This window comes from Empidonax traillii, unplaced genomic scaffold (assembly GCF_003031625.1).
Source record: "Empidonax traillii isolate 1590-97213 ecotype Southwest subspecies unplaced genomic scaffold, ASM303162v1 scaffold170:size2694500, whole genome shotgun sequence".
Taxonomy (NCBI): domain Eukaryota; kingdom Metazoa; phylum Chordata; class Aves; order Passeriformes; family Tyrannidae; genus Empidonax; species Empidonax traillii.
This window is the reverse complement of record NW_020955363.1, coordinates 122075-139765: the sequence shown is the minus strand read 5'-3', so window position 1 is coordinate 139765 and position 17691 is coordinate 122075. Positions and strand designations below refer to the sequence as shown.

The following is a 17691-nucleotide window of genomic DNA, read 5'->3' as shown; positions in this document are numbered from 1 at the left end:
TCAGCTTTGTCTTGACCTGTGATGAGGTGAAGTGTGTCACTTCTTACCCCCTTGCCTGACCTGTTTACAAGTAGTATGACAGGCAGCACATGCTCATACCAGATCTGGTGGTGCACAGAAATCCTGACTTCTTCACACCTGCTTGTTTTAAAGGAGGTCATTTGAAACACTAAATTTCAAATGAAAAGTGGTATACTTGACTAGTCCTATACTTGAGCTTTGCTTTTGCTGGCAAGCTACAAATATTTCTAAATCTGGGTCTCCAGCATTACAATATGTATAAAGCAAGGGTGACTAGAAAAGAATTTTGGAAGGTCAAGACTGCTATTTTGAGACCGCTAGTGGCTACTGTTGCTGTATTGTCAGATTTTTCTGTATTAAAAAATAGCCCAGTTAATCTGTTAGAAGGTTAGGGACCAAGAGAAGAAACATTTGTAACTTTCATTGTCTGTTTTTAGCAGTTTGTCCATTTCTTTTGCTTAGAGAAAGTACTGAATGACATTAATAAGCACATCTACTGAGATGAAAGCTCAGATACTCTGTTGTTTTGGCAGGGGAACCCCAACAATATCTTCTGAATTCTGTCGTCAAATGTGATTCTATTTGTTTAGCAGTTCTGCAAGGAAGTGAACTTTGTTTGAGAGCTATTTTGGATCTGGTGTCAGGGAAAAAAAAAAAAAAGCCAACCCAAAAACCCACAACAACAACAACCTGTTCCAGTATGTGAGGAAGTGGGGAAATATGCACACTGTGAGGAGAGTGGTCTTTCGTGTGTATTTGACAAAAAAAATAAAATCACAAACTTGTAGAAGTTACTAACAGGTTCTAAACACCAGCATCGAGTGAAATGTGATCCACAGAGCAAATATACACCAAGTTTTCAAGTTCAATTTTATCAGTTTAATAAAAATGGCATAGCTTGATGATAGGAGAGATCATCTCATATGATTGATTTCAATATCTAGGGTTATACTGATACCCGTGATACCCAAATAAGAGGCAGACCAATAATTTATATGCAAAATCAAGTAAATTTTCATCAAATATTAAATACTTAAGAAAATAAATGAACTGACAAGCTTTATTGCATTTTGTTTAGATACTAAACTGTTCACAAAGTGTTATTTTGTGTAGTTATCTTTCTGTATCATAGACTGAATATTACAATATCTGGTTTGTATAGTTATGAAAATATTTTCCATTGGCTGAGTTGAATTACCTCAAGATCTCCTTTTTGGAGACCTTGCACAAGTCCTGATGCTTCCTGGGATGCTTGAGGGTACTCAGTTAATGGCACTACTACTCAGTTACCTTTTACTTTAAGGGCAAAGCCAGGCCTTGTTCTGCAGCTGTATTTTGCCAGTGAAGGACCTGTTCCCCTGAACAGAATATAAAATTATGGAGTATTTCCAGTGAAACAAGGCAAGTGTTTTGATTATGAGAATAGAAACCTCCTTTGTTGGTATGACTGCAACCCAGCTTACTCTTTCCAGAGTGTCTACCATGAACAAAGGAGAGCAAATCATAAATGAGAGATCTTACAAGACCCTTTTCAAAGGGATGAGTTACTGACTTGACTTCTTCATGCAGCTTTCTTCTTTCTGCATGTTGGGTCTGCTTAGAAAGTGAACTCTCAGGGATGATACCCCAGCCTTGTTGGCTCTTGGAACAGATAAGTGACTTCAGGTTCATCAGGAAAAAATGTAAGCTAAGGGAGATTAATCCACGATCGTATTTGTTACTCTGCCTTTCTTATTTAAAAAGTTACAACTCTTTTTCTGCTTACATTGGCTGGTTGTGATAGCTGAAAAATCCATAATCTCTCTTGGTCCAGGTATACTTATTTGAACTCTGTATCTGCAAACTGAGTGCCCTGGGAAACAACTGTAAATAACGTGTCTTCAAACACCTCTTCTGATTGGAACAAAGAAAAAAATATTTTAATGTCATTTTTTGGAGAAACGGAAAATTGGAGTCAAGTTCCTGAGCTGTTGCAGAAGAGGGGGGGGTAAGGCTGAGCCCTCCTCATGAGAGATGAAGTGGAGGTTACCCAGAAAGTGCGTTTTGTCCTTATTCTTTGTTCTTAAAGATAACCAAAAAGAGGTTGTTTTGCTACTAACTAAAATTTTGCTGGTCCTTAGTGCTTTGAGCACCGATTTTCCTTTCACTGTAAGAAATCTATATCCAGTGTTTCTTTGATTCTTTTGCCTTGCGTTAAGCAACCTCATGGAAACTGCTCGATGTGTCTGGCTGTATGAAATGTTCAGGAGTTATTTTGCAGAGTATGAACCAACTCTTGAGCCTTTTTTTTTTTTTTTTTAGAAACTTTCCACACTTCTTAAAATAGCGTGTTCACAACATATTTTGCTCCACTGTTCTGTGCTGTTTTCTTCCTTCCCACCCCCTGCTCCCTCTCCATAACAGCCTGGTGGGTGAACCCAAGCAGCAGCTTGTGTTCTACCTCTTCCCTGTTTCTTTTGTAATATGTTTGCTGAGTTGGCTGGCCTCCAAAAGTGCATAAGTGTGTTTATACATCCAGCTTAACAATAGTATCATAACACCAATTTGTTTAACCTGGGCTGGAAATAACAATCTAAATATTGTGAATCAAAGAGAAAGCAGTCATTTGTATATGCTTCTCTACCCTGTCAGCTCACTTCTGCTGTGTGGGATAAAATCACTGAAACTTCTCCTTACATTCTGTGGGAATTTTGTCAGTTCTGTTGGTATGATGTGGTACCTCTTTCAAATGCTAAGGGAAGTTCAGCTGGAGCTTCTCCCCCAAGCTGCATCACATGCTGTCATTGTCTTGCTCAGGCAGAAGGTGTTTACTTTGTGTGCCTAGTTCAAGACACACACACAGCAGTGCAGAAAATCATCCATCCCCTCCGCTATGGGGAGGGCATTCATAGTAGAGCAAACCATTAAACTGTCAACCATTAAACTGTGCTTTTATTACAGTATTTGAGCAGAGTTATGAGAGGTACAAAGCACACAATAAATACTGGTTATGCTTATTTAGTAGTCACAAAGTGACTGGCAAATTGATGGATCAGCATATTTTGGTTAAGGTGCCAAGACGTTAATATACGTGCTTTTTGTATTTATTGTTACTTTGATTCAGTGACTTTGATCACCAAAGCAACTTTCCTCTGGATTGGAGTGGTTTGGACCGTGTCCCTCAGTAGCTGATGTGAGCAGTCCTAGCAGTGTTTACACTCCAATCATGCAGTAGCTTCAGTGGAGTGGCACCTGCCTGGCCGGGAGCTGGAGCTGCCTCCAGCAGCCCCAGTGATGTGACATTAGGGATGTCCTGCCCATGCAGTCGGTGACAGTGAAGATACAGGCATTCCACATCAGTGGTTTCCCAAAATGATGGTTTGACATTGTTAGTGCTGGTTTTAGTTCTTCTTGCATGATTCAAGTTGGGAGTAAGCAGCTTCAGCTTTGTGGATTCGTGGAAGGAAGAGGCTTGCAGCAGAGGCAAAGCCAACATGTTCAAATGTGAAGGTCAGCTGAGTATTGCTTAGAATAGCTATTTAATTTCTTTTTTTCAGTATTTTTGTTAGCCTTTCAGGTCTGGGAGGGAGGGACGATGGGTGGTTGGCTGTGGAAGTAGGGTAGCCATCTACTTGGAGACCTCAATTTGTGCCATGCATCTGTTTAGCACTGAGGGTAAACAACAGCATAGGTAAGCTGTGTGAGGCCTGATGTTGGGTGTAAAAGTGTGCTCCTCTGCCAGATCTCACCTGTTTGATACAGAACACTGTGCCCTCTCATGCCAGGACTGCTGGGTTGAGCAGGAGGGAGTCGTGCTCAGAGAACCTGGAGAGTGGCACTGGCCTGACCAGCAGCATCCCTCTCACCTTGCTCAGACAAGTGGACCTGTACTGCTCAGACAAGTGGATCTTTGTCACACAGCCTAATACAGGTGGTACCAGAATTCCCTAAGGGAGGATAGACTTTGGATGCCATTGTAAGTGGAGGGGAAAATGAGAAACTTCTTTTTTTTGTTTGACATTTGATACATTGTTACAACAGCTTCTTTTTTAATATATTAAAAAATAAAACACACAATGTTATGTGTTTTACTGGGTTCATAAAAAGGTGATATGTATTTTTAAGAGGGAGAAAACTTTGTACAAAATATTGTACAAAATTGTCTTGTTTCTGATCTCGTGCCTCTTGTGGTTGTCCCAAAACTCTTTCCATTTTGAAGCTTAAAAAATGGTCATCTTTAGAAATGGAATACACTTTTTCAGTGTCCTGATACAGGTATTGAAAAATAACCATTGTTTATAGCAACTCTGGCAGAGATTATTACTCATAAATGGCTCCAGAATGAAAAGGGTTAAGTTACGAGTTAAGATAAAAATACCTGCTGAATTAGGTTGTTTTGCCCATTTGAGGTAACCTGCTATTAAAAATATTTTCAAACTTCTGCATGTGTACCTTATAATTCTCTTAGATGACAAACAAAATGTAGAAAAACATGTTTTCCCCTTTCCACAGTTACATTGTTCCTGAAGTGCTGGCAGTGGTAAGAGCTTCCAGCCAGTAAACAAAGTAGATGCCATTTAGATGTATAGAGAGCCAATAAATAAAGTAACAAGGCGTCCAGTTTTACAGTTTCTTTGCTTCCTGTAAGTTAAAAATTAAACAATTTTATAGTAAGTGAAGCTGGTTATGAAACTCGCTCAAAAAAGGTTGGATAAGGCAGTGCTTGCTTTTTATGTCAAAGAGCAAATCCTAAAAACGTGAAGTACTTTGCAAACCCACTTGAATCTGCTCAAAACTACAAAAGAAATAATAAAAATCTGATGGGGTTTAAGTTCTTATAGCAGTGTTGGTGGTTTAAGGATAGATTTTTTTTTTTTTTTATTTAATCTATTTTGAATGTTTGTCTCTGTTCCCTGATCTGATCTGATACAAATGAAGAAATGAACAATCTCACTGTACTGAGCAAACAGCAGGCTAATTGTGTACTTTTTATCTAGTGCATAGAGGAGGAGGGGAATAGTTTGTGGTGAGATCAGAAATTCTAGGCAATTTTTGTTTTCCATGAATCTCTTAGTTACTCATCAGAATTATGCTGTTATTAAAAAGGACAACAACAACGACCACCACCTCCACAAGGATAAATGCTTAAAAGAAGAAATCCTTCTTGGCAGTAAAAGGTGGAGATGAATGGTGATACTTAAAGTGTCTTGAGTTTGTGGGCATTTCCTAGTTTACAAAGATGATCTTACAGGGCCTTTTGCCTCATTTTGTTCTTTATCAAAAAAAATGCCTGGCATGAGAATGCATTATCAGTGCATTTAATGTTGTAATAATGCCATTTAAATTATTTATCCTTAGATTATACCAAAGATGTTTGTATTCATTATCTGTCCAGATGCACAAAGCATGACTTTTCTTATCATGCTTAGATGAAGCCTTAGATGTGGGATGCTTTTAACTGAGCTAAATGTGAAACACTGGCCATTTGGTAAACTAAATGCCCTTTGTCTGTTAGGTGGTGAGATGGAGGGAGCTGTTCAGCTGGGAGCTGCAGCACAGCTGTGGTAGCTGGCCTTGGGAATGAGGGCTAAAAAACAAGTTCCTTCTTTCATGATACAGCTACATAAAGATATTTTTATTTTTCTGTGTTTGCTTACTATTTGTCATATGATACTTACAGCAAAAGTCAAAATGACAAGAGCTGAGTTGAAGTAAGATTTCTCCCAGCAATTGTTGAAGGAAATGCTTCATTTTTAGGGAAAAAGACATAAAGCTTCCTATCTTTTCACTTACTTAAATTTAGCATACAAACCGAATACAAAGTGAGTCTGGGAAGAAGCATGATTGTATCTGTCACCTTCTATTTCTTTTGTTTTTGCTTCCCCCCTCAAATAGGCTCCTTTTTTTTTTTTTAAATTATTATTATTTTTAATGAAGATTTCATGGACCCAGGGGGTTGGCCATTAATTTTAGACCATTGTGTGAATGCTAACTACTTAAAAATAGTTGTGGAGCCAACCTTGCTTCCTCTCAGGGTTTATCAGTTGGAAGCATCTTCTTTTTATCCCATGTGTAAGCAAAGACCTCTCTGGATTGATGATTTGATCTGTATAATGGAAAATCTAGGCAGGATATCCTTTCTCTGTTATTCCTTGGTGTGATGGCATCAGGTCATGTCTTAAAATGGGGGAAGGGAAAAGGAGGATCCTATTAGCAGACAGGGAAGTTTCAAGGGACTATTAAACTGCAGGCTTGCTGAGGACCTCGTATTTACTTTCCCTGTTGAACCATTTGTGCTTCAAGCTACTATGACAACATGCCAGTGGTGGCTTCTGCTGCTGTGCTCAAAAGCTTGCTCGTGTGCTCTAGGAATGTTTTGTATTTGGAAGCTGTTGTTGGATACCAAGGGGTGCGAGGGGCTTCTCTGGATTTATTTTGAGCCCTAGCAGACCTTACTGAAATACTGCATTGACAAGGTAGATCCAGTCTTAGCCTGCAGAAATGCAATGCCTGAGCTTCCCCCTACCAAGAAAAGAATATTTCGAGTGTAATTCCATAGTTAAAATGCCTCTAAAATGAAGTGGTGGCTAACATGCAGTAGAGATACAGCCAATGCCTCATGAAGTGTGTGTGTGGGGTAGCAAATTCTTTGGGAATTATTTTGGAATATTATTATGACCTTGCATTTCAACATGCTTGCAACTATTCCACTCTAACACTCTTGGCTTGAAGTTTTTCTTGGTGTTTGCAAGCAAGGCAGAGGAGGTTACCAGCTCCTGTGGTGGTGGAAGAACCTTTTAGTCATCTTGTGTTCAGGACAAGGAGTCTGTGTAAAAATGACACTGACCCTTTATCCCCACCCTTCTGCCCCTTCCCTCCTCCAGAAAACACAGTATAGCTCTTCAGAGAGTCCCTCTCTGAATTGGTGCATTCTGCTCTTGTCACTGTGACCTGGATGTGTTGTGGGGTAACTGCAGAGGAAAAACCTGAAGGCTTTGGGGAGGGATGGAGGGGACGGGATGTGACTGTGGGTTTGGCAGGCACTTGGAGTGCAACACAAAAACGTTAAAACTAATAAAAAGAAATGCTGTAATTGCCTGTTTGGACTTTGGAATCTGTAACCCCCAAGTGTTCCTGTTGGTACAGTTTAAAGCACACGAATGTTTTACTGTTAATGAAGATATTTATGGGATCATTGCTTGGGCTTTATGTGAGGAGAAGATAAAGATCTTCCCTTCTACACTACAAAGTGTATCTCAGCCACTTAGAATTAGCAAAGGTCTTTTTTGTATTAGCAAACTGATTTGTGGCTTTCCATCACCTGATTTTTTTATAGCTTTAACTGCAGTGTTTAAATGGACACATTTCGCACAAGAATGTCCTACTATTCTGTGGGACATATACCTCTTACTGATCTAAAAGCTCAGATAAATAAAAATTTAATTTTTTGTTTTAAAAAGAGATAACATAAGAAACTTCTACTGCTGTTGCTTACACTGTTGGAAAACTAAGTTTGTTTTATATAATAGCCTAACGACCACGGCTTAAACACAGAATCTGAACATGTGCAAGAATTTGGACCTCTGTGCTCTGAAAAGTGTGTTTCACAGTTTTTAACCTCGTTCAACCCAGGATTTTAAACAAATGTTCCAAGTCTATGTAGATAACATGTTTTAAGCAACTGTTGAAAAACCAAAGCAAGGGAAGTTTTTCAAATCTTAAGCCCACCCCTCATGTATTAAATCATTCGAAATCTTACAATTGCTGTTATTTTCAGTCCATTGTGTCTGCTTCCTGTTGGTCAAAGGTTATGAGGATAGGGTGGTGTAGAGTGAGGTGGGAAGCCGGCAGGAAAAAGAAAACTTTTTTGCTTATTTTGGGGTAGACACAACTACAGAAATGGCAAGGACATTGCTTAAATTTTCTGAAGACTTGAAGAGGTAAACTAGACAAAAAAGTGTTCTTGATGTTTCTTCTCTGCTTTCTAACTCAGGCATATGGCGAATGAATTGGAGTAGGTAAACAAAGGCTTCTGTAGAGAATGTTATCTTTGCGCTTGAAAAATGTTTTTGTTGTTGTTGTTGTTCAAAAAGAGGTGTAGCTTTCATTTTGATTTACAAGTTGACTCGGTAAATTCTGTTTCTGAAGCATGAACCTCATTTGTTCACTTGTGTCACTAACTCTGAGGGGGAAAAAAAAAAAAAAAAGAAGGCAGGTTTTATTTGTATTGTTATTCAAGAAGTGTCTGCAGTTTCTTGGCTGTTACCACTGGTGCAAGTCCTTCAGTTCTGTCCCGGAGAGGCTCACAGGGAGCTGCCGGGAGCAGCCAGACGTGGCTGCCCAGGGCTTGGTCCCGGCGTGCAGGTTCCTCCGGCGGGACAGCGCTGCATTTTGTGGGGAGCAGTTGTAGCCACACCGTTCAAGGCATCTGGTTTGAGAACAAATCTGCGTTCAGAACATTGCTCTGGGGTGGGCAGAAAAAGTGAACAGTGAATTGGTTGTGCTGGTTAAGTTCTGCAAAGCTGTTGATCCTGATAATATCTGGCACGAGGGTACTGTTACAGTCTAGGAAACAAGCAGTAGAAAACTTTTTTTTATGTGAGCTGATGAGAGCTACAAGGGTGTTTTGTAAGCTAATCCAAGTAATTATACTGAAGCATCTTAATTTTCAAATATGTTGGTATGTAGTTAATTTGCTGTTGGTATGTGGTGTTTCTGAATTTCTTAACCATTTTGTTACTATCAGTGAGTTATTTGAGTCTAAAAGTATATTGTTTACCATATTGGAAAAACAATATTTTTGTTACAATTGTAACTCATGTTAAGGAGCATAGTGAAAGGAATTTATAGAATGTAATGTCTTGCGAAGAATTTTGACTTTGTGCTTGTTTTTTTTGAAATCAATTTTTCTCTGGAGTTCTTTAGGTCAATTCTGCTCAGAAAAACTCTGCTGGAGCCTAGTTGGTAAATATTTTCAACCATGTAAAGGGAGAGTGTATCTATCAGACACAATGCTGACTTTTACTTTATCTTAGCTTTTACTTTCCTTAGCGACTCTTCCTGCCATCACTTCACACTCGATTCATGCACATTTCAGATCTGATGATTTGCAATAGGAAAGTTAATAGTTTTAGTCTTAAAAAGTACACACTGCGTTTGCCGTTCCTAATTCTTCCCCTTCCTTAGAGCAAGGAATTCTTTGCAACACCTCACAGCATTTAAAAAAGTCCTGTGTTGATTCTTTCTGTAAAACTGGCAGAACAATAGGTTTCCTTTGGCTTTCCCTTTACTGAGTAAATGGCTTGAGCAAGTACCAGTCCTTTTATTGCTGTAATAGTGGTCGACTCATTTATAAAAGAGGCTTCTGCTTTGATCTGCAGATACCTGATTTGCAAAGATGTCAGAGAATGTACAGCCCTGCTCTCACAAGGAAGGGATAAGGAGGGACTGTCAACATGTCTTAAATTCTATTTGGAGGGATTATTGAAATCACAGTCTGAATTTCCATTGCAGACTTTTCCATCTGTGTTAATGATGTGTAGAAGGTTCTTTAATATAACTAGTACGTTAAACCAGGCTAGTTAGTTAGGAGACAACTTGTAGAAATTATGGGATACCTTTGTACTGTCCTCCTTAATTCATTGCTAAATCCCCCTGAATTCATCATCCCCTATTGGAGCTGGAGAGACTGCTACTTCTGTAGTTCAATTGCCTTTTCTTTTAGAGGAAGTGCAAAACACAGGGTTTAAGCCTTGTAAGTGTTTTGTTGAAGAGATGATGTGCAGAATGCTTGGCCTCAGTCATCTGTAGAAACCTCTCACTTTGGTGGCAAAATGGGCATGCTTGAGTGATCCGAACATGAATCAGTGAAGCTTGTCTTGTGTGTTTGTTGCAACTGCAGTGTCCTTCAGCGGATCCAAAATCGTGTTAGGAATTGCGTGTTTTTACAATATCCTAGTGTCTTGTCTTGCTTTTCCTTTTGTGTAAGTGTTTGACAGATGATGAAGATAGATATCTACACGGGTGAGTAAGAAAGAAAGAGAAAATTCTCAATTTGTACAAAATATTGCAAGAAGCACTTTGGCTTGTGATCTGGAAGAATGGGGATTTTTCACACCTTGTTACAAACACCACTTCAAAATTACTGTGCTCCCAGGAAATGAGAAATGCATAGGAAAAAATATATGGTGAAATAGCTCATCCCTGGCTATTAGTGGGAAAGCAGCTGTTGATGTCAATGGTGTGTAGGCTTGACCTTTCAGCTTTGTATTTACTATGTCTTTAAAAATGCTAATTTTTTAATTTTTTCTGTATGTTGTTTTCATGCAACTTGTCAAGGGGGTCTTGTCAGCACAGTGGTAATCCTTGTGATAAGTACTGTACAGAAAATAAAAGGGCAGAACCTACCCCAAATGTTTTGCTTTCTTAGATTAAGACTTGTGGGGGGAAGTGGCTTCTAATTAAAAGCTGATGAAAAGACTGAAACAACATTAAAAAACAAACCAACAAACAAACCTTTGTCTGATGAATACACAAAAACAACATTTCTTATATAAATCCGTGTGATGCAAAGCCAGATTGTGTGATCATAAGTCATGTTAAAGAGGCTGATCCTTAGGAGGAATCTGAAAGAAGGGGATGCCATGCCCTTGCTTATTGTTTTGGGAAGCCCTTAAAAGCTGAAGATGAGAAATGCAGGAGAGGAGGAAAAATGAGCCAAATCTGGTATTGGTGATAGAACAAAAAGCAATAGTAGGTGAATTGTAAGTGGCAGAGAGTCAAGAAAGATGGATTTTTCTAAGAAGGAAAAGCCTAAAAATAGGAAAAGAAGTCCCAAATAGCAATAAAGAAAGTTGATAAATCAAGGACTTTAAATAGAAGATGAAGTGATCAGAATGAGAGAAAGGAGATTCTCCTGGCAGTATTATTTTTAATAGGATGGGTATGGGAAAGAGTAGGGAGGGAGATGGTCAGAACACGCTTGTGATCAGAGAACAAAACTCAGGATTTCTGAAATGTTCCGAGAAACAGGGCAGCAAAGTGAAGACCATGTAGGTATGTGAGCAAGGGACCTGCAGCAGATACATTTCTTATGCGGTGACAAACCTCATGCCATGTCAAGTTGCTGACGTGCCATGTCTTCATTGCTGAGAAGGCAGTGGGATGGAGCAGTGAGAGGAGATGGTGAAGCTACTCTCAGTGATAGGGATTGTGTCCCTGGCAAGACTGTTTGAGAATTACGTCTTAGGATGGGTGGTGAAGAACAACAACTAGAAGTGAAAAGGCAGTTTTGCAAGTGATCAGAAGCAGCAGAACTTTTACAGGCATTAGAATTGGATTGGAGGATGTAGGAATATACAGAGATACGGTCTGGTCATTGGTCCTAGCTTTGAGACAGTGAAATGAGCGCTGGGGTCCCGGCACTGCTGCAGATCTGTTTTATTGCTCTGTATAGGCTCTCCTTTGGTGAAGAGAGGATAGTAGTTCTCTGGTGTGCAGGAGGAAATTTAAATTTGTGCTTACCATCAGAAAATTTCTGGCATATAGCAGAAAAGTAAGTATTTACTGAAGTGCCTAGTACCACCAGTTGTAAGGATCAGTTTAATGTGAATTAGATGATACAGACCTAGCTGTACAATTGCACTGGGAATAGGGATAAGGCTGTAGGGGCAAAAAAAAATCAGAAAAAAGGCGAGAAAGAGTCAAGAATCTCCATGCAAAATGGAAAGAACTGTGAAGATACTCAGTTTTAGATTCACAAATAAAGCAGCAGTTATTGTTACATTGTATTTTGCACCTCTTTTGGCGCTTTAATTAGAGGTGTAACCCTAACTAATTCACGTGCTGAAACCTCAGTTATGAAACAGCTCACAGCAAATGTGTGTGGAAGTATTGTTCTGCTGTATTTTCAGTATTTTCTTTTGTTTATTTAACAAGCTAAAGTTAGAATCGACAGCACAAGACTAAAAAACGGTGACAATAGTTTGAAAACAGGAAATTTTGGCCTTGTGTGTATTCGGAACAGATGATCAGGATGATGGCCAGGAGAGTGGAAACTTCCACTGAGACTGTTTTTTCCTTATTTTGCTCAGTGAGAAAAGATGGTGCTTCCTGGAAAACAAGTCTTAGGTATTTAAAGAAAGTTGTAATGTATTCTGTATTTTCCTCATCTCACATTTGTTCTATTTTACAGCAATCTGTTTACACTTGTTAGTATTTAACACTACTAGAAGTTGAAAGTTTGGAGTTTTTTGTCAGATCCTGGAAATACAATTTCTGCTGTATAGAATTAAGATACTAAGATGTGCTTTTTTATTGCGCTCAGTTTAGTTGTTCTGTCTCAAGTTTCAAAAAATAAAGGGCATTATTTTTAGGGAAGAGTATAAGAGGATGGCGATTGCCAGTTGGTATTATGATACTGGCTTCAGAATTAACTAGTAATTACATATTTCTCAGTTCCTAGTGCTCATGATATGGCCTTTAAAAAACGAAAGAAACCCAAAACCAAACAAACATAAAACCAAAACAAACCCACAAAAACAAAACAGCAAAACCCCCAAACAAACAGGTTTTAAAATATTTCCAAAATTTGCTTTCTGTAAAACACCCCTTAAATTTCTTTCCATGTAGAAATCTTTAAGTGTTAATTTCTCAGGGAAGACACCAGCCAAAATTTGGAAATTTCACCATGTTGGGAGTTAGTTCTGCAAGCAGGAAGATCAGCAAGTGGAAAAAGTAAAGCTCTGTACTTGAAGCAGTGTTACCTAATGTGACCTCTTCTTGCTACTTCCCAGCAGTCCTCCCAAGTACGTGCCTTGTGGGATGAAGCTCCTCAGTGATAGTTGTCGCTGTTCGGTGCCGACCACAAAGAGGATTTAAAAAGAAGCACAGTGTGAGGGACACTTATTTTTGTTTTGTTTGAGCTTCTAATGGGATTGCAGAGCACAGGTCTAACGTGTGAGTCAGGTGTGTTTGTCTCCTGCAATGAATGGAACACCTGGACACTAGAAATGTGGAGGCAAAAAGGACAAGTAGTACTCAGCTTCTGTTTGTGATCCCTCTTCTGCTTGTTTGTCTAAGACATCTACCAGTTTCACTGTTGTTTAACCTTTGCACTGAAAAATAAGTAAAATGAGAGGGATATACTAAATAGATGGCAGCAAAAAGTATAAAGAAAATTAAGCCTTGATCCCAGCAGAAAAGTGAAACAATCCCAACAGTAGCTTCAATCCTTAAACAAATGTCCCAGAGAGTATGATGAAGTCACCTCGGGCTGTGCCTTTTGCTGTTCCTGCTTCTCGCTGGTTCATGCTCTCCATGTCTTCTGTTTACTTGATAATTTCTTTTGGAGCAAGGGAACGTTCTGTTGTGCATTTATAAAACACCAGGGTTTATTTGAGCATCCCTCCTTGTGCCCCTGGGTAAGTCACTTCTTTCTTCCAGGTCTTAGTGGACTTGCCTGAGAAAGGGGGATGTCAAATACTGCCCTTTTAAAGTACTTTGTGGAATTCAGAGATACAAACCTAAGCACAAATGTCTGCACACTTGAGAGATGAGAAGGAAGGCCTGAGATTTGTAATTTTAGTCTTGGGTTTACTGATCATACATGGGGAAAGATTTATGAGCAGTATAACTGGAGTGGAATGTAAGTGATATCTTCTTCAGCTTAGCCAGTGCTCAACAGTTTGGAAAGGGTTTTTTTGACTGGATGCTTCCCAGAATAAAAAAAAGGTGGTAGATGTGCCAGAAGAAGAAAATCAGCTTTAAATGACAGAATGATGGGTTACTTAGGAAAATATAGGAGCACAATTGATCAGTTCATCAGTAAGCACAGTTACTTGGCCCCATGAGAGCAAATTCTGTAAAAATGGACCAAAAAAGTTGTCTTTAACATATCTAAGCTTTTATTTAAACATGTCAGTGTAATCATTTTGGCCTCTTGAACAACAGCTTGAGGGGATCCAAATGGAAGGTTAAATCCTTTTAAAAATATAAATTATCTGGTCTTTCCTGCCCCTTCCTCCTTCCTTTCCCTCTCCATTTACACATACATCCCCTATTTCCTACATCTTTGAACTATAGCCAGCAGCTGAATGAGGTACATCTCAAGTGTACATGATGGGAGGGGAGGGGGAAATCCATAAATGGAAAGATTAAGGGAGGTATAGCTACAACTTTTTCAACAGATACACCTCTTGTAAGGAGAATATGTTGTAAAATCAGTGTACTGGATACAGGATTAGCTAGAGTATTTAAAAAAAAAAAACAACACAACAAACAAAACAGAAAGCAACTAAACTCTAACACTGCTACATGATGCTTTCTGCCAATTTCTTAGCTGATTCATTCATTTTTAAATCAGCAGTTTGCATATATCTTAGTGAAAAAAAAATCTTAGGAATTTCTTGTTTTTATTTTGTAACCTACTCAAAACGCTGTGTGAAAAATACAGAATTCCACTGTTCCTTTGATCATTTGATGCTCTGTGGGTGAGCAGCTTGTCACATTTCAGCTTGCCTCAAAAACAAGAAAACAAGCTCGTTTCTATAGTTATGATGGTCTCATGATACGATGGTCTCATGATACAAACAGGACAATGTTTGGCAGGCATGGTGGTGTCCTATGTTAGGCCAGCTGATATGCTTTGCAGCTCAAAGGAGAAAACAAGCTGAGGGGCACACAAAGCCTTTCTTAGTCTGAAACAAAAGCAGCAAACCTTGTTAAACCGTGTTTTGTAATAATCTACAAAGCCTACATAGGCTTTTGGTGAGCTTGATTCCCATGATGTTTGCCTTACTACACTTACAAAAGGGACCATTTTACTTCTGAGTTATTTGCTCTGCAAGTGGTGTTTAGTGACTGTTAGTATGTTTATAAAGTATATTTTGAAATCCTATTTATATTAATAACGTATTTTTTATATATTTGATTAATTCTTCAAAAAAAAAATCTTTCTTGGCACAATTTTTTTTCCAGAATTAAATAGTATTTGTACAAAATGTTTAAATCCTGTCACGGCTGTTTTTTCAACTTCTCTGACTTAAAGCACAGACTTAAAGCTTGACTTTTAGCACAGAAAACCAGTGCTTGATAATGTATGGCTGATAACATCAGTTATGTGACGGATAAATAATTACTACCTGTAATTTTCCCGTGATGTAAACCAGTTGCATCTTTTTTGGGTGATTATAAGAAATAGTCTGTAACGTGCTCTGTAAAAAAAAATTTCAATATTTTTAAACAAAAAATGCCCAAAGGGGGTTAAAAAAAAAAAAAAAAAAAAAAGGAAAATACAGGTATTTACACATGTGCACATGCTCTCTTTCGGAGATTTCTCTTTGGAAAGCTGTCACTGGAGAAGCTCTTCCTCACACATACAGCACACTGATCTGTACTTCAGTGAAAGCTGTACAGCTTTCTTTGCAGCGACAAATACTGAAATGCTAAAAATAGATCCAGCTTTAAGAATCCCAGATATTTTCAAATAACAAAGAGTGATTTATGTGAGCTCATTTTGCACTTTGACAAAATATAGAGGTGCTTTTGTACTATGATTAGCAAGGGTGCTGATGTCAGTTCGCTTGCCTAGCTTTAAGCTTTATTCTGCTGCTAAATTGTGCTTTGTACTGTAATCCAGAGAACCTTTGTATCTGCCTTATTAGTGTGTAGTTTATGGAATTGCTTTTGTTTTTGAATATAATCTGTGCCAGTTTCAGTGAGTGTGACTCATTATAGGACTGAAATAAACGTTCACATATGCACTATGTGAAAACTCTGCAAAAATAGTAGCAGGTGCTGCTAGGCTAAATTCAGTGTTTTAAGTACTTTATAGTTGCTGTTTTGTAGCCTGGAGGGCTGCAAGGAAATTTCTTTAGCTGGTTGTTTTTTCTCAGTTTTAGAGGATCCTATTTATTCAACAGAGATTATCAGAATTGAACCTTCCACTCTTTAACATAGTACTAGAAATAAACTTCCAGCAGAGGCACACCCGATTGGTACCAAGTTGGTGGGGTTTTTTGCATGGTGTTCTGCTGGTGTACAAATTATGAGACAAAACACATTGTGCTTCTCAACTGCTCTTGTCCCTCTCCTATCTCTAATCTCTTTCCTCCTGATTTCAGCTTTGAAAGTTTCATCTGAGTGACTGAAGACTGAGGTTAAAGATAAAACCAGTTTTTGAAGCAGGAGAGTTTCACAGTTTGGTTTGTAACAGTTATCTGTGGCCAACCTTGCCTGGAGAGAGAGCCTCCGATACTGACGTTTCCTGTTATCCCAGCATTTAAGTTGTCACTTGATTTGGAAACAGGAAACAAAACAAACTTTGCTAGTGTTTTTGGGTCGCTGTAAAACAGTGCTTATCCAGCTGTGCTACTAGATTTTACCCACATTTGAAATCTAAATTTGAAGGGATTTCAGCTGTTATGTTTTCCATTTCTGTATTTGAGTGTTCACCCAGTTAAACTTATTGGTACCATGGAAATAGTTCCTTGAGACTTTGACTTGATTCACACAGTTCAGCGTTCAAAGGCAGATGCTGTATTCATAATAATATAATATAATATACAATAAATATACCATGCATATATATTGTACAACTACAATAAATATACTTGTTTTGTGAAGTATAGACGTTACCTTAAAATCAAATAACTTTTTGAGTGTTGGTAGTTGGAGAATGGATCATAAGCCTTAATTAATTAAGCTGTCTGGCATTTTTCCCTTCCTCCTGTTTTTTGTATTATCTTTTCATAATAGCTTTCTAAGCTTGATACCCCAAAAAGGCATTCCCACTTCACAATGAGGGTTTTGTGAGTCTCCAGGGCCAAGCTGACGATGCTAGTTCAGAGCTGGGAGATGGCAGTGCAGTTCTCCCTCTTTGTCCTTTGTCCTCCTTCCACTAGTTTGAAGGTAACAGCTATATAAAAATGAAATGGAAGCATTCTTGTGTCTCTGAATCTTGTCCTAACACATAGTAAGAAACACTTGTTTCAAAACCTACTCCCAGTGTGTAAGGACGTCACACATCTCGACCTCTTTTGGGACCATCCTTGCTGATTTCATTCCTTTCCTTGGTTAGCCTGCAACCAGAGCTGACCAAAAGGGAAATGCACTCGCCTGTCTTATTTATACATTTCTTCTGTTGGTTTTTATGATCCTCCAAAGGACTTGCTGACAGCCTTTTTTGAATATCCCAAAGAAGCTTTAAAGGGGGTGCCTTGGGGCACGGTGTGAGCCTGTGGTGTAACACTCAGGGACTTGGCTACTGCATTGATTTTTCTTGGTCTCTAACTTTGCTGGATAGTGTAAGAACAAATGGATGGCACAGTGATGGCTCCCCACTGTGCCTGGGCTCTGCTTTCAGATTTCTGACTCTGCAGTCAGTGCAGCTCTTCCAGTGGGCAGTGACAGTAGATCTGGTTTCTTCTGCTGTGCCCACTATCATGGACTTTGGGCATATAAAGAAGCTTGCAGCATAGAATGCTGTATTGCTGGTATTGAGGAACAAGTGGGGCAATAAAGTTGCCGTTGGAAACAACAGGACAGCTGTATGCAAACCTTCTTTTCTTAGTTTGAGTTAACTAACCTTTGATGAGAACTATGACAGGTGATGGAGGCCCAATGGGAATGAAAGGCCGCTGAGGATTAGTTAGAAGATGAGGCAGTTTAGTTGTGCTTTTCTTTCAGACCAGC

The 17691-nt window shown here is 38.8% G+C and overlaps 1 protein-coding gene across 4 annotated transcripts in view; it reads left to right on the top strand.

Moving 5' to 3' along the window:
* Nucleotides 1-17691, top strand: part of GAB1 (GRB2 associated binding protein 1) — a 99816-nt gene that overhangs the window by 39063 nt on the left and 43062 nt on the right. The gene's annotated exons all lie outside the window — the stretch shown is intronic.